Here is a 23,572-nt window from a genome sequence, read left to right as displayed (position 1 = left end):
GGGTAGTTGAAGTCGCCCAATATAATGGTGTTTGGAGAGACCTTCATATTTTCCAGTGTTCTCAGGAAGGCCGAGTGGGGTTCCTGGGTTTGGGAGGGTGGTCTGTAGCAGGCTATAAACTGGAATGCAGTTTTACCCACTGTTAGTTGCACATGGATAGTCTCTGATGCTTCGTGCTGTGCCACCAACCTGGAGGTGTGGGTATCTTTGGCGAATATTGATACTCCCCTCCTTTTGTGGTACGGTCCAAGTTTTGGGGCCGAAAAGCATGGTATGAGGTATAACCTGGTAGTGCTGGGGTGCTCTCGGGATCCTTGAACCAGGTTTCTGTTACTGCACAGATATCGATGTTCTCCATGCTAAGGAGAGTTTCGAGTGTGTGCATCTTGAGGTTTAGACTTCTGGCATTGAGTAGCATTACTCTTAGTTTCTTATCCCTTGTGATACCTATGGAGGTGGGTTTGTCTTTTGAGCCTTGCCTAAAAAAGGCACTATGGGGGTAGCAAGAGCCTTTGCCAATATCCGAAAGCCCAGGGGTGACAGGTGCAAGCCGTCCCTAGCGAAGCATCGTGGCTCGTCGAGCATGTCATCCCAGGCTGGCAGGCATTGGATCCCCTTTGAATGACACCAATACTTAAGCCAATTGTTGAAATTGATCATCTTGTCTTCATATTGTGGCATTGTTCTTGGTGAGGGTAAGATGCTACTCAGTCAGGGTCATACCGACCTGGGCTACATGCTCAGAGAGCTCCTCTGTCTCTTTTCATGTAGTCCAGGGAGGTACGTCTCAGGTCTTTCACACCAGCATGGACAATGACTGAGTCATATTTGTACTTGCCTTGGAGTGACCTGAGTGCTTGTGTTATGTGGTGGATCCTAGTGTCCGACAGGCAGCTCACCGTGACCTGCTCCTTGTTTAGCCTGGTGAGGGGGACGTTAGTGTGCCTGATGATAGAGTCACCTATTACAAGTGTATCAGGTGTGTTGTTTAGCCTTAAGGGCTGTGACTGTTCGGCACACTGGCTTTGTGAGCTATGTGTTGCACGTGTTTTGTTTTGGGGTAGCGGTTGCTTGGGTGTCTGCTTTGGAGGTCTCTGCTGCTTATGCAGATTTTTATTTAGAGCCTCCAAGTATGTTTTTGTGTGTTTGTGTTTGGTTTGCTATTGTGGTAGGTCTATGTGAGACTGGAATTGTAGTGAGTGTGGTTTCCTTCTCCTCCTGACTGGTTTCGCCAGTACTGAGTTGAGAGAGGTTAGCCTCCAGTATGGCTATATGGTTGCATCTCTCACATGAATTTGTTGGGAGGAGGAGAGGGTTGTGTACATGAGGCAGTTGTAACATTGCCTCAAGATTCCCAGATTCACCAGCTGAACCAGAGAGGAGATTGACAACTGACCTTTGGACATGCTAGAATAGTATTGGGAATTCCTTTATAATTGAAAAAAAAGGGCCAATGGGGAACGAGGTACTCAAGGGGAGTTTGTGAGGGTGTAGTGCTTTTAATATTTTAGTGCTGACTTATATAATTGCTTTAGTGAGCAAGTGCCAGGTAACTTAAATACAACGTGTTACAGGTAACTTAAATGCAAAAACGACAAACAGTAACTTTCTTTCAAGTGAAACAAGGAAATAAGTACAGTAAGCAATGCAGATATCACTAGGAATCCACAGAAATGCTGAAAAGCAGCGTTTTAGGTGGAATTAGCGTTTCAGGGAAATAACAAGCAAACAAACAAGCAGCATACAAATAAAGCTAGATTCAGCAGGCCTGGATCTAGTCTATGCTACAGCAAACAAGGTGTACCAATTTCAATAAGAAACAGTTCAAATATGCAGGCACTATAAGCCTTTAACCAGAAATTCCCAGCTCAGAAGGGCAGAGTCCAGCCTCTCCTCCCACAAGAGTGCAGACCACGAACCTTCTTAATGTAAAATAACTGGCCTGAAGCCCAAGTGCTTAAACCAGAACTAATGCACTTTTAGAATAACAGACACTGAGCCCTCAATCAGTAGTTCACAACTTAGAAGGATGTAAGCTACCTGTTCTGCCACTACAGTGCAGACCATAAACCTTCTTAATGTAAAACAACTGGTCTGAAGCCGAAGTGCTTAAACTAAAAGGCTTAGAATGAGTTACACCAGGCAGTAATAAATACAATTGAGTACTTTTAAGATGACGCAAAAGCAAAATAAAGTAGGAAGAAATACAAATACAGTAAAAGCAGAATTTTTTTTTTTTTTTTTTTTTTTTTTTTTTTTTGAGCAAATGAGATGGGCCCAAGAGTCACAGGACAGAAACAAGTGCAAATGCAGGCCTTCAAATCAAAAAGTTGAGGGAGATGGAAGACCACCCAAACGGCCAATAACTACAAATTCTGGGCCAGAACCACTCCTTATGTGGTAGACAGGTTACCTAGTGCTTACCACTCCCACTGATAAGCTAGAAGGCTTCCCTCCAACACAGTAAGGCTTGGGGGCTCAGAAGCTTACAAATAGTCCTGGATACAGCAAATCTGTATTTGGAACACTAATTACAGGAAAGGTAGGAAACAGGCTTACAATTTTTTTTTTTTCAGAAAAGTAGCAAAAACAGTAGTAAAAACAATTCACATGCAGTGCAAGCTGGCACACTTGAATATGTAGCAATATTAGTCCACACACAGTTTGAAAAAATGTAATTAAATTAAAAAGGACTAAAAGCAAGTGCAGAAAGGGTTTATCAGGTAGAATGCGGTAAAGAGATGGGACTGGGGGAGTGTTCTAGATCAAATCTACAGTGGGGCGGGCACTGCAAAAGCCACCAAATTTAAACTACCACCAGAACAGGGTTGGGGGTGGGGAAAAGTTTCAACAGAGATGACCACCAGAACAGGGAGGGGGGGGGGGTGGGAAATTTTTTCAACAGAGATTTGAGGAATCAGAGTGCAAATTATAAAACCCAAAAAATATATACTGATCTCTGTATATTTGCAGAGCACTAAGACAACAGATATCTAAGCAACAATTTAGCTCTATAATACAGAATAATACAGAAAAATATACTCTGCTCTATATATTTGCAGATAGTCTTGTAAGGCTGTTCCACTTTAAATGCAGACTGCTGCTATTAACAGTTCAAATTAAGGGAACCTTGAGTTAACACACAAGCAGTAGAAACCACAATGAGGGTGGTGGGGAAGAAAGTTTCAACAGAGATGTGAGGAATCAGAGTGCAAATTATAAAACCCAAAAATATATACTGATCTCTGTATATTTGCAGAACACTAAGACAACAGATATCTAAGCAACAATTTAGCTCTATAATACAGAAAAATATACTCTGCTCTATATATTTGCAGGTAGTCTTTTAAGGCTGTTCCACTTTAAATGTCTTTGTTGCGATGTAGCAAGCCTAGTTTCTGGTGAGTTTATTTTTATACATTAGACTGTGTGTGGGTTAAATTTGTTAGTCATCAATGATGACACCTAGGAACTTTGAGTGGGGTTCAGGTTTTATGATAGTGTTAATGGAGGATATAATAGCAAAGATTGATTTATGAAGAGAGAGAGAGAACATGGAAGAAAGAGTAAGAGTTTGGTCTTTTTAGGGTTAAGGATGAGTAGGTTATCAGAAAACCACTTTTCAGTGGATAGAAAAATGTCTTGGGTTAGGGTATGGAGTTCTGCGATATTGATGGAGATGAGATTTGAGTCATCTGCATGTTGGATAAGGGAGGAGTCTTTGTAGGATGTGTATAGTTCATTAGCGAAGATGTTAAACAGGAGGGGGACCCAAGATGGAACCTTGTGGAACCCCTGCTGGGACTGGAATGTATGGAGAGCAAGATGAGAGCCATCTGATAGATTGCTGCCTATAAGAGAGGTAGCTAGAGAACCAGGCTAGGGAGGTAGCAGATAGGTTGAGTTTAGCAAGTTTAGATAGCAGTATAGAATGAGAGACTGTACCAAAAGCTTTGGGTAGGTCAACAAAGAGGCAGGATATGAGTTGGTTGTTATAAAGGGTCTCAGCAACAGTATGAGTAAATGATCGGAGGGCTGTAGCTGTGCTGTGGTTAAGCCGGAAAACATGCTGAGTAGTTGTGTTGGAGGAGATGGTTGAGAAGCTGTGATTGAATGTATTTTTGGAGTATTTTAGAGAGAGGGAACAGGCTAACAATGAGACTGTAGGTAGATGGGTCAGTTGAGTTTCCTCCTTTATGCAGGGGAATGGTAAAGAAGGAATTCCAAATGAAAGTAACTGTAGCTTCTTGAACTGATCTAGTGATAAGAATGGATACAGGGTAGGCTATAGATTCAGCTGCTAATTTGAGGAAGGTAGGAGGGAGATTTGAGGAGGGAGAGCAGAGTTTAAGCTTCAGAAGAAGTGTTTTGATGCAGGAAGTGGGAACAGGTTGAAAGGAGAGAATATTTTTGTTGAGTGGGTTGTGAGGGATAGGGGGAGTAGCTGTATTAGAGTTGGAGGGTGAGAGTTTTTGGATTGTGTCAATGAAATGTTTGAGGAGGGTAGAGGTTTCCAGAGAAGATTTATTTGGGAAAGGGGAGGGGGATTGGAAGGGCAACCTGGAGAAGGAATTTTGTTAAGGGTAGACCAGAATGTACATGGGTTGGATTTGATATTTAGTTGGGCAGAGTTATAGTAGGATTTTTTGTCCTTATTGAGATGTTTCTTGACAAGATTCCCTAGTTCTCTATTTATGCAGCAGGGCTAGTCCTTTTGTTTTAACCCAAACTTTCTAAGCACTATATCTTTTGTGCATAAGGGATCTAGTATCTTCAGTAAGCTAGGGAGCGTAATTTGGTTTGATCCTAATTTTCCTGGAGTGGGGCAAGGGAGTTGAGAGTGTTCAGGAAAATGCTATTAAGTTTACTCACTGCATTGTGATATGCTTAAGGATGGACCAGTCAGTTCTAGACAGTATGGAGTTGAATTGGGTGATATTAAAGTTAGTGAGTTTACGACGGTCACTGTAAAGGTCTGATTTGGGTGGCTGGGTGGAATGTCTTAGAAATGAGGTGGGGAGATGATCACTTAAGGAATCTGGTAGAGTAGGTTGGCTGTGGTAGGAGGTTGGGGGAGTTAGTGAAAATCCAGTCAATAGTAGAGCTGGAAGATGAGGTTTTTTGGAAGCAGGTGAGAGATATTATTGGTTGATGGAATCCATGTAGGTTTATACTAAATTGTGGAGAGTCCGTTGTAAGTTTGGACCAGTCTATATTGGCATTTCCAAGGATGAGGGTTTCATAGTGTATGTTACGGGAAAACCAATATAGGATATTTTCTAGGGTGAGGATATGATCTCCATGGGGGGATATATATATATATATATATATATATATATATGTATATATATATGTATATATATGTATGTGTGTATATATATATATATATATATATATATATATATATATATATATATATATATATATATAAGCTATAGCAAATTTCCTGTGTGGGTTACGGTTGCAATTTAGGATGATTAGTTCAGCTGGGTGGAAGACATGGATAGGGATGGAGACAGGAGAGAGATTTAGGCCATCAGAGTAGAGGATGGCTACTCCACCCCCTTTTTTGGGGGAACCTGGTTAAGGTTATAGGCAGGAGGGAGAATTTCATTGTTAATGATGCGTGGTTTGAGCCACGGTTCAGATAAGGATAGAATGTGAGGGGGGAGGTATGTGCTATCCAGGTGTGTAGCTCAGTGATTTTATTAGTAAGGCTTTAAATGTTTAGTGAGTAGATAGTTAAGTGTTTGTGTAAAGATGTGTATTGATTGGCAGGATAAGGATGGTGTGAAGCATGAGAGAAGGGGGAGGTGGAGGGAGTCTTGTGGGGTGTATATTGTGGGGAGAGGGGACCTGGGTTGGGGTGGACATCACCAGACAGGAATATATCCTTAGCAAATGGTGAGAGATGGTTGTAGAATTTAGATTTGGATTTGCAGTCGAGTGGGTAGTTCTGAAGTATGGTTAGTTTATGAAGACAGTTGGTGGAGAAGTTGGAGACATTGGGAGATAAAAGGAGCAAGTAGTATGAAGAGTTCCAGAGGTGCTTGTGGTAAGGGAGTATATATATATATATATATATATATATCAGGTCGGCAAAGGTGAGCGTGATGAGAGGTTAGAACAGAGAGAAGTATAAGTAGTGGAGTGGTAAAGAAGAGTAGCGTATTAGTGAACGAGGAGAAGTTGTAAAATGGGTGGAGTAGTTGAAAATAGGAAGTGATGTATTTCAGTTATGGCTAGTGTAAGGCTGGGAGTGGTTTTAGGCAGGAAGTGGGTTGTGTGTGGATGAGTAGACAGGAAGGAGAGGGAGTGGACAGTATAAGGGTACTTGAAGTGGGGGTGGGTGGGAATGGGGGCAGGGTAGGGGAATGAAGTGAACCTGAGCGCAGTGAAGGTGAATGGAGCAGGGCTACACCCACGGAGAAATCGCAGAAAACAATCAGTAAAGCAGGTAACTTCGGTAGAATTGGATATGTGCAAGGTAAATAGCCTACACAAGAGCTACAGTTCAGGTATCAACTAGAGCATTTAGCAGGACATGCTTGTACAGTCTTTATAAATGGAGGGAGGCACCCACGAAGTGTCTTTGCTGCAGGTGGTTCCAGGCTGGGTAGGTCAGTGAGCTTTGTCGATGTGGAGTTATTGCCAACCTATAAAAAAAAGGAGAGAGAAAAGAGGGGTTAGGGAAGAAAGCACCCAAGTAAGTGAAACAAAGATCTGGACAAGTATTGATGTGTATGGAGGGGGGTATATATGTAATGGGGAGTGTAGGGTATGGGGAAGTAATTGCTGGTGAGAGCTACTAGTGATAATGGACTTGAGATAAAATTATGTGAGGGTCTCTGGGTGGGTTAGGGTGCAGAGGGGAGTGTGCAAGTTGGAGTCTGAGGGTGGAAAATGTGAAGTGGAAGTGTGCAGGGGAGTGACTGTTGGCAGGAGTCTGATGGTAGAAAATGTGTAGTAGAAGAATGCAGGGAGGTATAAGAACAACAGAGGAAAAAGGAGAAATACAGGGAAAACAAACAGTGAAACCAAGTATCAAAGAGATTGAGAGGCATGACACAGTGGTTGGGGACCGATTTGTGGTAGCAGTTTTTATAAATATTCAGCTACAACCAGTGAACAAAACCAAGAAAATGTTTAATAACACACAGTCTAACTGGAGGCACAGATATGTATGCATTAAAACATTTTGCAGTGAACTTACCAAAACAGTTGGTGCACATGAGGTTAGTTTTCAAGTAGTTCGGCTGCAGTTTCACTGGAGGAAATACTTGCTCCTATAATGTTTTCAGTCCTGAAGGAAACGGTGGTTGTAATACAGTTTCACAACAACATATGCAGTAATTTATAGCAGCTGTTAACCTGGCCACTCTTGATAATGTTTGTGTCACCGTGTGGGTGTAACTTCAGGACAGGGAGCTACTGATTTGACTGTGTTGAAGGTACGTCATGAAGACCAACAAAAAAACTGACAAAAACCAGTGAAACAGTTCCAACTTAAAAAAAAAAAAAAAACACTGGTAAAAAGTTGCACTACAAAAGACCAACAAAACGTTTTGGCATAAAACACTTTATTATTCCGCTTCGAAGTCTTAGGACGAATAGCGGAATAATAGTTTTACGCTAAAACATTTTGGTTGGTCTTTTGGAGTGCTACCTCTTTACCAGTGTTTTTTTGAAGTACATCATGAAGGTGGAAACAAATTCCAACTGAAAGGATGCGATACAAAAAAACGGGGGATGGGCCTCCCTGGCCTATGCTAAGGAACGTGAGAAATGTAGAACTTTTTAATGCATTCGTGTAACAGCAGGTGGCTAGGCTGATTTTGCAAGGATAAAAAACTAGCCTTTCAGTTTTAATGTGTTCAGGCCTGGAGTTTTCATTTAACCATATAGGTAGAATCACTTGTGTCCAGTAGCCAGTGTTGTGGGACACCCATGTGTCAATGCTGCCATGGGGATGGGGGAGCTAGGGCATTTAAAAACCCTTGATGGTTGCCCGAGGGACTGCCTGTAATGATAGGCTGTTAGTTGAGTGAGAGCAAACCGGCCACTAGAGTATTGGTGGACTGGCTAATGGTCAACAGATGCAAAGCATTTAAGTGCATCTGTTCAAATAGAACAAGAGGTTCTGAATTGTGTTGTGTGTAGTGCGTATTATAGTAACTGTCCACTGCTGGAGCAGATTTCTTATTTACTTTGAGGAAGATCTAGAAGTTTGAATAGATTTGTTTCAGTATCAAGACTGTGTATTTCATCAGTGCTGACTGTTATTTAAAGTTTTGAAAAGTTGCAGTATTGGATATTGTAAGGAGAGGTGCAGTGAAAGCTATGTTTTCAAGGCATGGACTTCCTGATGGATGTAGTTGTAGTGTGTAATGGTACATAGTATACATCTTTCAGTACTTTATATTGCATGCATGTTGTCCTAAACTCCCACAATTTGTCAAGCCCTGGGGCAGTGCAGACTCCCGGGGACCTCACAAAATCAGAGAACATGAATAGATGCTGTTGTATAGATGTGCATTTTTTTGCAGTATAGAAAACTGCTAGATGTTTGTCTTTTACGTGCTATGTTATTGATGCATCATAGATTAAGGAGAATTCCTGCCTCTGCATCTTTACTTGTGCCTGAGAATCATGTCCAGGTGGAAGGAGAAAGAGTGAGAAATTAGCAGAGGTCCAGTGAAAAAGAGAGCTATGTGATTTGAAGAAGTGTAGGCAGTCAGGGTCATTTATTTATACTGTGGATGAAAAATTGCTTAGAAGGAACATGAGGCTTTCTTGTACAAAAGAATGTCTTGTAGTAAGAAGTTATCGATAAGGCACCAGTGGACACAAAGGGAAGTGTAGTTGTCACCTTTCCCTAAATGGTGGTTTGGCCACCAGAATTGAGGGTATAAGGAAGATATTTATGAAGTCACTGCTGCAGTAGCCTTAACTATATGGGTTATGTCCTGACAAGTATGTAACAGATGAACACCCTTCCCAAAGCCTTTTGCTGTCTTCCACACATGTGCCCAGACTAGTGATTTTTCTCCCTTAGGATCTCCTTCACCAGCAGTCTGTCTGCAGAATGCCATTTCTGGGGGCATTTGCCACTGCCCATAGATCTTAGCACCTCACTTCCTCTGTAAGGAACAATATTTAGTCTTTCTTGGGATACATGTATTCTTTAATATTTACCAATATTTTCGGTCAAATGTTGTCTCAGAAGTTTTCTTATGTCATTGCTTTAATTTTCCAGTTTTTCTTCTGGTGCAATGTCAAGGGAGGAGAGAGTACTTACCCAGGATGTGCATCACCACTTCAAGCTCCTACCTGAAGAGGAACGATGAGATCAGAAGACAGACCAGTTTGTTTCCTTTGTGATACATAAGGAGAGTCTTGCAGTAGCTAATCAGACCCTTTTCCAAGTAGAATAAGTGCACTCTCGCTGCTAGGATGCTAACCACACATTCAAAATGTTTTGGTCAAAAATCATTGCACTGGAGGAAGAGAGCTTCCAGTGTTTGCTTCAAGTATGTGTGTGTGTTGAAGACATTTGTGCTGTTGCTCTTTGGACATCATTCCACACTTGTACTGCAATTAGTTTTTGGACTGTAGTTGCAGGAATCGGTCTTTCTTTGGTACATCACTTCTTTAGGAGCTGATCTTCTTAGCCGTTACATTTTGGTGTTTGCCTCTAATATTCCAGGGAGGTTTAATTTTTAACTGCTTAGGATTCTTCTCAGTCCTTACCAGTTGCTGGGGGCATGTTGAGTCAGGTATAAAACTCTGATCTGATGTATTTTCATCTGATTTAAAGTGTTTGTCGGATCCTACCAGATCTGACCTCAGTGCCTTGTAACAATGCTTTGAATCCAAGAGCTGCAACTCCTCCCCTACCCACAATTCCCCTCTCCTGCCTGAATTCCCTAGGATCTCCTCTGCAACCTGTGTAAACCAGACACATGGACCGAGAGCTCTATCGTTATTCATAAGTATATGCTTTTTCTTCCTCCATTTAGTAGGGTTAGGATTTAGTGTACACTTGGCATACTGTTATAGATTAACGGGCTCCCTTTAGGTATTTAGAATGTTTTTTCTGTTTGGGAGTGTTTGTCTGGGTTCATGCTGTTAGTATCTTTAGCCTCTGATTATAGCATTAGTAGATCTATAGACAGTTTAGGTATTTGGTTCCAGTGTCCTCCGGTTTTAAAAAGTCTGTTCCTGCAGGCATAAAAAAGACCCACACTTCCAGTATGTGTACTGCTTGGGGTCCTGTCACCTTCAAACTTTGTGTTCTATCTGTGTTGCTTTTGGCACCAGAGCCTTTCAAAGCTGTAAAGAAAAACTAATTTTGAATGGCCTTCTTCCTCCCCAGACAGGGTCCAAAATGTTCTCAGACCCAAAGTTGCCCACTTACTTCCCTTGCTCCGAGAAAAAGAGAGGTAAAAAGGAGAAACCCAAAGAGAGAGAGAGAAGGGAATAAGAGAGAGAAAACTAAAGAGAATTCAAAGGATAATGTGCCTGAGATTTGTCTGGAGAAAGTTAAGAAAAGGTCTCCTAAATCCACAGCTGTTGCACATCTGGCACCACAAGTACTTAAGACAGTCTGATCCGATTGGTTCTCAGATTCAGACTCCATATCCGAAGTCATCCTTTACTCTGACACTGATCAGTTCCAGGCTTCATTTTCCAATTTTACAGAAAATGCTTTTGAAAACCTGCATCGATGGCTTCTAACTCCATATCTTGCTCATCTACTAGAAGTCTCATGAACATGGAGGTCGAAGGTGACCGAATGATGAGGAGAGTTTTTGAGGACTGTGATTTGGGTGGGAGTTGTCCTGGCTCTGTCCCTGAAAAAGGATCTGGAATCAGTCCCTTCCACCCTGCCTGTTATCGGATCCAGCATTCCTGTGGTACCAACATATGACTTGATTGAGTCTTTGGCTTCGACTTCTTCCCTCACGCTATTGACTCTAATGCTTTCATGTCAAGCAGAATCCTAGAGCTAGGTTCTGAGGTCCTCTTTGGGGCCTTCAGCCATTGGATTCGAGAGGGCTTCTGATTTTTCTAGTTTGGCTGGCTCTTCTGCTCCAGTGGCTTAGTCAGCTTTCTAGGCTTTGGAGAAGGCCTTGGTTGGACCAAGACAATCTGGTACACTCATTGTTTGGATCCATCCAGACTCCCTCTGAAGATTGTAGCCGCCGCCTCTCATTCTGGTAGACTAGGACAGATAGCTCCTTTAGGCTTTCAGACTACTCAACCCTTGAGTCCCTCATCCTATTCCACTGTGTCTTCCTCAGGAGTCCCAAGGCACATTCCCTGGAAAAGGACTTGTAAAAGGAAGCATATCAACTTTTCTCCTGAGTCCGTAACTGAAGACACTGACTTGGATGAGGGAGAAGGCTCTCCCAAGATCCTCCCTTCCCAAAGATGTCTCCTTTTGAGACATCCTAGACTTGATGAAACAGTGAGTGGGATGGTCCACCAAAGCTCCTCCTGACGAGTCAGTGTTTCGTAAAGCCTTTGTATCAGACCCTTCCACTGTCTTGGGTGGCCCATCCTCCCAAACCTTTAATCTACCTTGTCACTTAAAAGCCTGGAAGGAGCCTGATGTGGCAGACCCCATCCCTAAATAAAATTTTATCTGCCCCCATAGATAGGAAATTCTGGGCCAGGGTTCCCCCCTGTAGTTGCCATGGTGGTAGCAAGAGCCATTAAAAGCGAATTATCTGTGGAGGGTTTCTGTGTTCATTCCCCTAACAAGGAGTCAAGAGCATTGGACAGATTGGGGAAGCAGATATTTGCTTCAGCCACATTCTCTATTCGTGCCCTAAACTATATGGCTCACTTGACACATTTCCAGAGAGATTTGATTAAAGAGCTTTCAAATTCTCCTTTGGGTACCTTACCAGTGTATGCTGAAAAAGGTGTGGAGTCCTAGTTGTCTACCTTACAGTCCACCTTGAATGTAGCCATGAGACTGATTTCTAATGCAGCAGATGGTGCAGCCCTTGCAGCCAGTACTGGCATTATGATGCATCTTCATGCCTGAATGTGGCTTTGAGACTTTGCAGAAAGCTTCAGAACGTCTTTCATTAATGCTTCGTCTGCTGTTGGAATCCGTTTTTCAACCCCTCTGAGATCCTTCTCCAGGAATCGGAGGGAGAAGGAAAATGTGCTTCGAAAAATCTCAAGGCTTTTAGAAGGACACATTTAGGGATAGGCCTCCTAGCGGCAGAGGTAAAAGCAATTTCAGAGGCTGTCACACCAGGGACAGAGGCAGTCCGCAAAGTCAAGGTTTCCACGGTCTGTTCACAGGCAAAACTTACCAGCATCTCTAAACGTGTGCCCAACTGCTGCAGTGTGGAAGCAGTCAATGTACACTTCTCCTTACATCCTCTAGCCTGGCAATACATAACTCATGATTCATGGGTGCCAAGTATTATTTCCAGAGGTTATACAATAATACCCTTTGTAGAAACTCCATGAATAAAAGAAAGGATTGCCAACATTCCACCCAGTCAGGTGGAATCTGCAGCAACTGAGGTTCATAAGTTGCTGGTCAAGAGAGTCATCCAGCTGTCCCCCAAGACCAGTTAGAATCTGGTGCCTACTCGGAGTTATTTTTAGTTGTAAAAAAAGGCAGGACCCGATTCCAATTTTGGATATCAGTGAATTAAATCAGTTTTTAAAACAGACAAAATTTTGGATGGCCACAATGCAGTCTGTTTTACCGCTACTCTGAAAGAATGATTGTCCTGTATAGATCTTCAGGATGCCTACTGTGACATAAACATCCAGAGGCAGTCCAGGAGATTTCTCCATTTCCAGTTGGGAGCCAATCACTTTCAGTTCAGAGTGCTGCCTTCTGGTCTCAACACAACCCCCCCCCAGGTGTTCACTAAGATAATGGCAGCAATGACTGCCTTTCTCGGGCTTAAGGGAATACTTCCCTTATATGGTCGATTGACTTCTTACTGTTACCTTCACAGATCTACTTAAAACACAGCAGTCACTTTTGCTAAAAAAATCGAGCTGCCTGGGTATGTCTGTCAACACCAAGAAGAGCAAATTACAACTTACCCAATCCATAGAATTCTTAGGCTGCCAGATAAACCCTGTACTTCAAATAGCAAAGCTACCATCAACACAAGTCAGATCAGTTGCTCTTCAGGCAATGAATTATCACCACTCCCCAGGCTCTACTGATACTAAGACTTCTAGGTCTAATGGCCTCCTCCATAGTGATGGTCCCCTTAGCCAGATGTCACATGAGAGTTCTGTAGTGGACTTTAGCAGTAGAGTGGTCCTAGAAAATTCATCCCCTTCACTTCAGAGTACAACTTGCGCAGATCTGCAAGAACCATATTCAGTGGTGGATTTAATGCGACTCTGTCTGGGCAGATGCTTCTCTGTTGAGGTACCCAAAGCCTCAGTGGTCATGAATGCCTCTCTTCTTTGGTGGGGGGTGCATTTCGAAGGGAGAACAGTCCAAGAAATGTGGTCTTCATAAGAGGCCAACCTTCACATCATTGTCTTGAAATTAAGAGCAGTCCTCTTTGTATTGCAGCCACATCAGGACCCATCTACTCAAGGTTGTGATTGCCATTCATTCAGTCGACATGTCAATAGTTTGGTACATCAGCAAACAAGTGGAACCAGATCATGCCTTCTTTTCCCGGAAGCCATGAGCATCTGGCAATGGCCGATGCCTTTGAACCACTTTGTAGTAGCAACACACATACCTGGGACATCCTTCATTTTAGTAGACAAGCTGAGCAGAGCAATATTACTGCCTCATGAGTGGTCATTCAGTGCATCAGTGGCAGTAAAGATCTTCAGCCAGTGGGGCCAACTTTCCTGTGTCCTTTTTGCTTCACAACTAAACAACAAATGCAGAAGTTACTTTGCCCTCAACCCTCCACAAGATCAGCCATTGAGAAATGCTGTAGTCCATCCTTGGTGCTAAGGTCTCCTTTACACCTTTTCCCTCCATTTCCCTTATCCCCAAGTTCATCCAGAAAGCAATGGAGTGCAAGACCAAAGTAATCCTCATTGCCCCACTTCTGGCCTCAACAGGTATGGTTCCCCTTTCATTGGCTTCCATTAGTTCATTCACTTTGGCTACTGGATCCCTTATCAGATCTTCTCACACACCCCTCCAGGATGCCTTTACCAGAACTACAGACCCCAGTAACTAACCACAAGATCTGATGTCTGCTTCATTCACCCTCCTGAACAAGGTCTCTGAACCTCTGATCTGGCTCGGTCACTGCCACAGACTTGGATACCACTCTCAAGCTCCACCCTAATACCCTCAAAACCCTGCATCCACCCAACTACCTCAGATCTCATTTGCCATTTGTTAGCTAGTTTTTAAGTAATTTTTAAGTGCCTTTAGCCTTTTTCCTTTCCTCCCTCTCTTCTAGTGTGTGTGTGTGTGTGTGTGTGTGTGTGTGTGTGTGTGTGTGTGTGTGTGTGTGTGTGTGTGTGTGTGTGTGTGTGTGTGTGTGTGTTTGACTCTTGCCTGTCACTGTTTTTCCTCCAAAAAAAAGTTATTAGTTGTTATTACTTAAACTTTAAGGTTTAAGTTTTAGAGTGAAAGATAGAGTTAAAGTTTAAGATAGAGTTTTAGAGTAAAGCCGTGTTGTGTGGGTTCTGAACTGATATTTTTGGCAGGTTCTTCTTGACTATGGCAGACAAAACAGATCCAGGCTTTAAGCACTGCACTTCTTGTGGGCATAAAATCCCCAACCAAGATGCCCACAAGGAGTGCATGTACTGCCTGGGAGCCGATCATCTAACTGCTGAGTGTTCCATCTGTGCAGCTTTTAACCCTCGGGCTTTAGCTGACAAATGGAACACACTTACCTTAAGGGGGCTTCTTCCTTCTGAGGGTCAGACCCCTTCCCAGGTTTCTGCCACTTTGGCTTCCACTAAGGAGTCCAAAAAGAGGTCCCTTCCTGCTTTCCTGATACCGCAAATGCCCTTGACGAGCCCCGCTCTGATCCTTTAGGAGCAGAGTGAGTCTGGGAGCCGTGGCATCGGTGCAGGGTCCGGGAGATTGGGATAGTCTCCTTCTTTCTCTGAGTCTTTCATGCTGTTGGGTGCTTCGGCACTAGATAACTTGGGTCCTATCCCTTTTGGGGCTGTGGATCCAGTACAAGTCCATCCCATTTTTCCTTGGAAGTCTCAGCTCCTGGAGAACTGATAGGGTTTTGTCAGGTCCTTCAGCTTTTCAGGTAGTGGAGAGGGTTTCTCCCAAGTTGGAGATTAAACTGTACGAGATCCTCAATCCACCTCTGTACTTCCATCGGATCCAGGCCTTACTCTCTCGCATCCTGCCGCAAGTCGTCTCGTCCCTAGCAGCCTTCAAGATATCCCTGCTCAGGAGTGCTCCCCCTCTTCTGATACTTCTCCAGAACACCCAGCTGTGGAAGCCCCTCTGAAGAGGATGTGTAAAAGGAGGCATGTTTACTCCCCCTTGGAGTCCATAACTGAGGATACTGACTTCGATGAGGGGGAAGGGTCCCCCAAATCCACACCCAAAGATGTGTCCTTTGGAGACATATTGGAGACCCTAAAGCGGAAGGGTGGGTGGCCTGCCCTGCCCCCTTCCTGTGAAGTCATTTCTTTTGTAGGTGTTCGAGACAGGTCCATCTACATCACCCCCCCCCCTGCAAATCCTCTCTTGGACTTAATATCTCACCATGCGCTGAAGGAGCCAGACACCAAACCGCCTATTCCTAAGTGGCCCAATAGGTTTTTAGTGCCCCCTTCAGACAGGAAACATTGGAGCAAGGGTCCCATGGTTGATGCTGTCATGGTGGCAGCGGCCACCAAGAAAGAAGAGCTGGCAGAAGAAACTGCCAACGTCCGTCTGCCAAACAAGGAGTCCAGAGAGTTGGACAGAATTGAGAAGGGTGTTTATGCCTTGGCAACCTTTGTGCTGAGGTTGCTAAATTACCTAGCTCATTTCACTCTGCTACAGAGGGATCTGATTAAGGAACTCTCTGCTGCCCTCTGAATCCATGCCTGCGGAGGAGGTTAAGAAAGTTTCTCCCAAGCTGTCCACTCTTTCATCTCTCGCCATTTCCTTAATGAGGTTAATCTCCTGTACCAGGGAGGGCATCTTGCCTGCAGCCAGTTCTTTCCTTTCCCTAAGGTGGCATGCCTGGATGAGGATGTGTGATTTTTGTGGAGCTCCTTAAGGTGTTGTTTGTCAGTGCCCCTTATGATGGCTCTTCTCTTTTTGGGCCACCGGTTAGAGACACACTTACCCGCAGAGAAAAGGACGGGAAGACCCTTTCTGCTGTTGGAATCACGATGTTCATCGTGTTACACTGTTGCAGTCATTACCCTTGGGTCATCCTGCTGGCAGGCTACCCGCAGTCTGTCTGATATCCAAAGTCCTGGTCCGGCGTCGGTTGCTGTTGCCTCTTCCCTGACGTCGGTGTGCCAGGGATATACAAGATGCAGCAGACGCCATTTTCTCCAGTCTTTCTTGCTGCACGGTGCCCGAAGCAAAAGCAGTTCGCAAGTGATGGTCGGCCGACTCCTGAGAGTTTCGAAATTGAATTTCAGATCGGAAGTCTTCAATAAAGCTAAGTACCCCGTTGGGGAAACTTTCTTGCTCCAGATCGATGTCAGTAAAAGTTAACAGTTGTATTTCTTGTGGGAAGCAGATACCTCATAAGAATTTTCATTCTTACTGCATTCCTTGCCTAGGCCCTGACCACGACGCTGCTAGTTGTCAATTTTGTGCTAAATTCAACCAACGCACTATTAAGCGTCGGTTCGATTTTGCTTTACATTACTTTGGCCGAAGCTTTAACTGTATAATGCCGTTGGAACAACCGATGACCGGAGTTCATAAAAAGCGCAAGGAAAAAGAAAAGGACAGGCATCCGAGGTCCAAAACTGACGACGAAGCCTCTTCTAGGCCAGTCGCCGGTTCTCAGTGAGGCGCTTTCGCAGCCCCTGACACCCGCTACCTCAGAGCCACAGGCTGCCTCTGACTCCCACGTGGAGACAACTAGGCCTCTGGAAACTCAAGGTATTGGGCCTACGGAAACTATTCCCTCAGATGGGTCCGGAGCCGCTGAGCAGGCATCGGCTTCTGAGGGTGTTTTCAGACCTACACAGCTTACTATCAAGACCACTTCAGCAGCCAAGGCAAAGTCTAAAACACCTTTAAAGACAAAGAAACAAATACAGCATTCTCCTGGACAGTCATCCATGCCTAAGAAACAGATGCTTAAATTGGCTGAGGACCTAATTACTTTGATCAGGGGTTCCCATCCCCCTCCTGATAAAAGGCCTAGGCAAGACACTGACTAACTCCTCTGACCAGGTTTCTGTTTCTTCTGATTCCTCTTCAGAACAGGGATATTCTCTTCCTCCCTATGAGGACTCTGATGCTGAAGAATCTATCCCTTCAGCCTCTCCTCCTGAGGACTACTCTTTTGGGGAAACCCTGCACACCATGAGGGAGCATTTCCACTGGGAGAGCCAGGATTATTCAGAATCCAAGAAAAGGCTCAGAGACTTTCTTTTATTGCCTCAGCACAGACCATCTTGCTATCCCTCCTGTGCTAGACATTGTAGATAATGTATTTTCTGAATCCAGTCTGTCTCCTGATTCTTTACCCCCTGCACCAGTTAAGCCAGATAGGTACTACAGAGTTCCAGACTCTCATAAATTTCTTTATAAAAGCCCTGCTGCTGATCCAGAAACTATATCTCGGGGTCCCAAAGGGGACAAGGCTTACACTGCAAAAACCCCTGTTCCCTCTGATAGGGATTCTAGAGCACTGGACAGATGGGGGAAAAAAGTTTACACCTCTGCTACTTTAGCTGTAAGGGCTTTGCACTGCCAGTTTCACATGCTTAAATGTCAGCAATACCTAATGTCTCTGCTAAAACAGAAAATGCTGACAAACTCTGAATGTCCTGAAAACAAGGAAATGCAGGATTTATTGCATGCAGCTGAACAAGTGGGAAAGCATACTTTGCAATGTGGTTTTGATTCACTAGAGGTTTCTCGCAGAGCCGCAGTTACAGGTTCTGTCATTCGAAGGCATGCATGGTTTAAAGGAACAGAGTCTACCTGATCATGTTAAAGCAAAATTATTGGATGCTCCGTTACAGCATGATACTTTATTTGGTGTTAAGGCAGAAGAGGTGTTAAAGAAAATGGAGGATAAAGCTAAATCAGTGCAGACAGTAAAGGATTTCTTACAGGTTCAGCCACCCAGATTTAGCAGGAACTGGCCTACTAAAAATTTGTCCTTTCCAGTGTCAGACAGGCCACAAAGAGGCAGATGCAGACGCCCTAGAGGCAGATCTCAGCCCCAAGGCTCATACAGGCCTAAACAATGGGGTGCTTCAGCCTCCAAAGGCGGAGAAGACAAATCACAACCATATAGGAAACAGTCCCAGTGACTTCCCACTACCAATGCCAAGCACTTATCTTTTGGCAGCACCCTTAGGGGGAAAACTAGCACTTTTCTCACAAAATTGGCACATGATCACCCAGGACAAATGGGTACTGAATATTGTTTCTCAGGATTACAGGTTCCACTTTCACACCCTCCCAAGGGCAAAAGGTATGCCAGACCTGCCACACAATCAATGGGCAGAGGCACAAAAGCAAATTTCTGCTCTCATGGATATGAGGGCTATTCAAAGAGTACCACAGCAAGAGCAGGGACAAGGATTTTACTCAAGACTTTTCTTGGTACCCAGAAAGGACAAAGCATGGAGACCAATACTGGACCTGTCTACTCTAAATACTTTCCTGGACGTTTCAAAATGTTGACACTGCAGCAACGTCTGCCCATGCTGGGCAAGAAGGCTTGGCTCGTTACTTTGGACCTACGAGGCATACCTGCATGTCCCAATCAGACAGTCTTGCAGAAGATACCTTTGATTCATAGCTGGCTCAATGCACTACCAATTCTCTGCACTGCCCTTTGGCTTATCTACTGCGCCCAGGGTCTTCAGAAAATGCCTGGCACCAGTAATTGCATTTTGCAGACAAAAAGGAATTCAAATATATCCCTACTTGGATGACTGCCTTATTCAAGCAGAGTGCAAGGACATTCTACTAAAGCGTCTGGCGTTTGTAAAAAGATTACTAATTTGTCTAGAATACACAGTAAATGAAAAGAAATCAAAACTAGTGCCCTCTCAAGAGTTAATATTCCTGGGTGCAAGCTTAAGTACAACTGCCCAGATGGCTTATCTCACGCCAGACAAACAAAGGCAACTGACTCATTACTTCCAATTGATGGCAACAAAGACCCAGCTACCTGCAAGAAAAATTCTGCAGGCTTTGGGCTTCATGGCATCCTGCATCCTGCTAATTCCATATGCAAGACTGCATATGAGGAAGCTACAATGGTATCTAAAAATTGTTTGGACTCAACATTGCCACAGCCTGGAAATAATAATTACTCTCATTCCCTGCCTGCAACAAGAGTTTCGATGGTGGGCACTGGCCTGCCACCACAACAAGGTACAGCCATTCACTTTATCCACAGCCAGGCAGACACTAACAGATGCATCGGATTATGCCTGGGGGGCACACATGGTGGGAAAATGTATTCAGGGCACATGGCCCGCAAACCAAATGCATCTTCATATCAATCAAAAAAAGATGCTAGTTGTACAGAATGCCTTGACAGCCTTCAAGGACCTACTTCATCCAGGGCAACTATTGCTAAAGACGGACAATACTACAGTCGTGGTACATAAACAAGCAAGGGGGCACACATTCCTACCCCTTTTGCAGGCAAGCCATGACTTTGTGGAACACAGCATTGACCTATCAAGTACATCTGCAGGCACATTTCCTGCCAGGAAAGACAAATACTCTGGCAGACTAAATAAGCAGAAGCCTCATGGACCCTCAAGAGTGAAAACTAGATCCACAAGTCTTCAGCATGATAACAAGGAAATGGGGATGCCCAGACATCTATTTGCCTCCCCCCACAACTGCCAACTACAGAGATTCTGCACAAGGACTTATCACACACAAGCATGGAAGGTGGGTGCTCTGTCATTCAGCTGGAAAACCCCGACAGTTTATGCCTTTCCTCCACTGCCTCTCCTCCCCAAGGTACTCCTAAAGGTCAGACAAGAGAAGCCAAAAATGATTCTGATTGCCCCAGAGTGGCCACGCCAGCATTGGTACCCAATCTTAAAGAGCTTGTCTCAAGGCTCAGCCTGGACTTTACCTTAAATTCCTCATCTTCTGACCCAACAAAACAGTCAGATCCTGCACAGCCAACTCAGAACCTTAAATCTGGCTGCATGGCGAATAATATAACCACTCAGAACACACTAAAGCAGTTATGGATGTCATTTTGGAAGACAGGAGGCCCAGCACCAGAAAAATGGAAGAGATTCTGTGCTTGGAATCAGGCACAAGGAATTGAAACGCTTGTTCCAAATATTCCTCAGATTTTACAATACCTAACTGAGATGCTTGACAAAGGCCTATTCTTCTCATCAATTAAGATCCATGCCTCTGCCATTTCAGCTCATTACAATACAGAACCTCCTATTTTTTCACATCCACTGCGAAGGCAGTACCTCAGAGGTGCCAAAAACCTAAAATCCCCAAGGAGAGCACCGATACCTACATGGGACCTCAACTTTGTCTTGGAAAAGCTCACACTGCCTCCTTTTGAGCCAGCCAATACAGCTGAGATAAAATTCTTATCATGGAAAACAGCGCTGCTCCTAGCAATAACTTCAGCAAGAAGAGTCTCAGAGTTACAGGCATTAATGGCAGTGGAACCTTTTATCATTTTCCATCCGGACAGGGTTTCTCTAAGGACAAACCCAGCATTTATGCCAAAGGTAGTATCCAGTGTGGCTCTTAACCAAACCATTCATTTGCCAACTTTTTATCCAAATCCCCCAGAATAAAGGGGAGAGACTCCTGCATTCTTTAGACATACACAGGCAGCTACGCTTCTACTTGGACAAAACTAAAGCTTTCAGAAAGACAGCAACTTTTTGTGGCATATGCTGCAGGATCACAAGGAAAGGCTGTCTCAAAGCAGACTATTTCAAAATGGATAGGACACTGCATTCATTTCTGCTATGCACAACATGGCAAATCAGTGCCTAAGAATATTAGGCCACATTCTACGAGGGCAGCAGCCACATCAGCAGTCTTTCTCAGAGGAGTACCAACCAAGGAAATTTTGGTGGCTGCAACTTGGAGTTCAGTGCACACTTTTACCAAGCACTACCACTTACCTCTTTACTCTAAATCCAGAGCAGGCTTTGCCACTGCAGTTCTGCAGGGCCTCATAGCCACTTCTAATTCTCTTTAGACCCAGCCACCCAACCTCAGCTTTGGGATTCAACCCAAGTGTAATGACTGCAGCAGTGAAACACAATGAACATAGTACAGTTGTGTACCTACCTTAAATGTAGATGGTCGAGTGTATTCACTGTTGCAGTCCAGGTTACCCACCCATCATCCCCCTTTCTTTGCTGGGACTTATCTGTACTTCTCTATCCTATACAACCTATGTGGTGTATTTGCTTGTAGAAGAAGGTATTGTTTATTTTAGTGTATGCTTTTTATAAGCAATGTGTGTATAGCCTACCCTTTTGGGGGCACCTGACATCTGGGGCAAGAAAAACTGAAGAAAATGGCATCGGCTGCATCTTGTATACCCCTGGCGCACTGACGTCAGGGAAGAGGCGACAGCAACCGATGCCGGACCAGGACTTTGGAATTCAGACCGACTGCAGGTAGCCTGCCAGCAGGATAACCCAAGTGTAATGACTGCAACAGAATACACACTCTAACATCTACATTTATGGTAGGTACACAACTGTACCCCCCCCCCCGAGGTCCTTCTTCTGGAAACAGCATAGTAGTAAGCTGTAGTTCTGGAATGTCCCAAGGGCCTTTCAAGGACTCGCGGGGAGAATCCTCCTCCAGAGGATGAGGATTTGATGGCAGACACTGCCCTAAAGGCAGAGAGGGGGTCTGCAGAACCAGGGCTTTCAGGAACCCCCTTCCAGTAAGTCCTGGCAGTGCTCCTGAAGTGCTGCCCGACTGTCCATCTGTGGAGGCAGTTAGGAGTCTATTAGCTTTGCACCCTGAAGCCTGGACCCAGTTGACCCAAAACAGTTGGGTGCTAAGGGTGATATACAGAAACTGTTATATTCCCTTTTCCCATCTTGCCTTGGCAATCCAGAGCCCTGCCTGATGTGCCACCCGGTCAAAGGAAGCAGGCAGCACAGGGAATTCAACAACTGTTACAAAAGAGAGTCATCGATGAGGTCCCCGCCGAACAGAGAGGATTCGGAACCTACTCCTGCTTCTTTTTATTGCCAAAAAAGATAACGGACCTAAGACCAATTCTGGATCTCAGCAAGCTAAATGAATGTCAAGAAGGCGAGATCCTGAATGGTTATAGTCCAGTCCATTCTGCCTCTGTTGCACAAGGATGACTGGATGTGCTCAGTAGATCTCAAGGATGCGTACTATCAGATCAAAATAGATGCTCCAGGAGATGTCTGTGCTTCTGTCTGGGAGCCAATCACTACCATTTCAGAGCACTGCTATTTGGTCTCACCAGAGCTCCTTCGGATGTTCACCAAGTGCATGGCAGTGGTAGCCCCTCACCTGAGGCTCCATGGATTCCAAGTGTTTACATATTTGGACGATTGGCTCCTAACTGCTCCCACAAAGCATCAACTAAATCCAAGCCAGGAACTACTTACTCCACTTAGTTCCCACACTGGGTATCACTATAAACATGAACAAGTCCAATATTGTTCAGTACAGAATTTGGAGTTCATAGGCACACATCTCAATGCAAGGGATCAGATAGCTTCTCTCCCTCCATATCGAGTGACCATTCTGAGGAATTGGGTACAACAGATCCTTGCACTACAAGCTCCACTGGTTCCAATGATCCTGCAGGTTCTGGAGTCTGTCAGCAGCCATCCTGTTAGTTCCCTTAGCAAGTTTTTTTCATGCCGGTGCTACAATGGTCTCTAGCCAGTTGGTGGTCCATCTTGTCTCTTCCCCTGTCTTTTTGCATCAAGCTGACTCCCATCTGCAGGCGTGATCTCAGTTGGTGGGTCCAGTTGGCCAATGTTATCCTTGACGGACCATTTCTTGAACAATCCTCTATTAGCCACCGTGACCATGGATGCTTCCAAGTTCGGGTGGGGGAGGGCATTACAGTGTGAAGATGGTCCAAGACACATGGTTGCTCCATGAGGCCAAGTTGCATATCAGTGTCCTAGAGATGAGGGCAGTCCTCCTAACGTTGCAAACCTTTCAAGATGCCCTTCCTCTGGGGACTATTGCAGTACACTTAGCATGTAGCATATCAGTTGTCTGGTACATCAGCAAGCAGGGAGGAACCCATTCTTACCCCTATGCAGGGAGGGAGTGGGTAATGTCTTCATACCATCTTCTAGTTGTAACTCTCATTCCAGGGCAAACCTATTGTTTGGCAGACAGACTCTGCAGATATCTTCTGATCCCTCACGAGTGGTCCTCAGTCCATCAGTAGTGAAATGT

General features: G+C 44.4%; 1 protein-coding gene across 1 annotated transcript in view; it reads left to right on the top strand.

Moving 5' to 3' along the window:
* The window catches only part of RPN1 (ribophorin I), a 937,203-nt gene that overhangs the window by 436,608 nt on the left and 477,023 nt on the right, over nucleotides 1-23,572 (top strand). The gene's annotated exons all lie outside the window — the stretch shown is intronic.

This window comes from Protopterus annectens, chromosome 7.part0, assembly GCF_019279795.1.
Source record: "Protopterus annectens isolate FY-2018-M chromosome 7.part0, PAN1.0, whole genome shotgun sequence".
NCBI classification, from domain to species: Eukaryota; Metazoa; Chordata; order Ceratodontiformes; family Protopteridae; genus Protopterus; species Protopterus annectens.
Note: the sequence above shows the minus strand (reverse complement) of the source record. Positions and strands in the feature narration are given on the sequence as shown.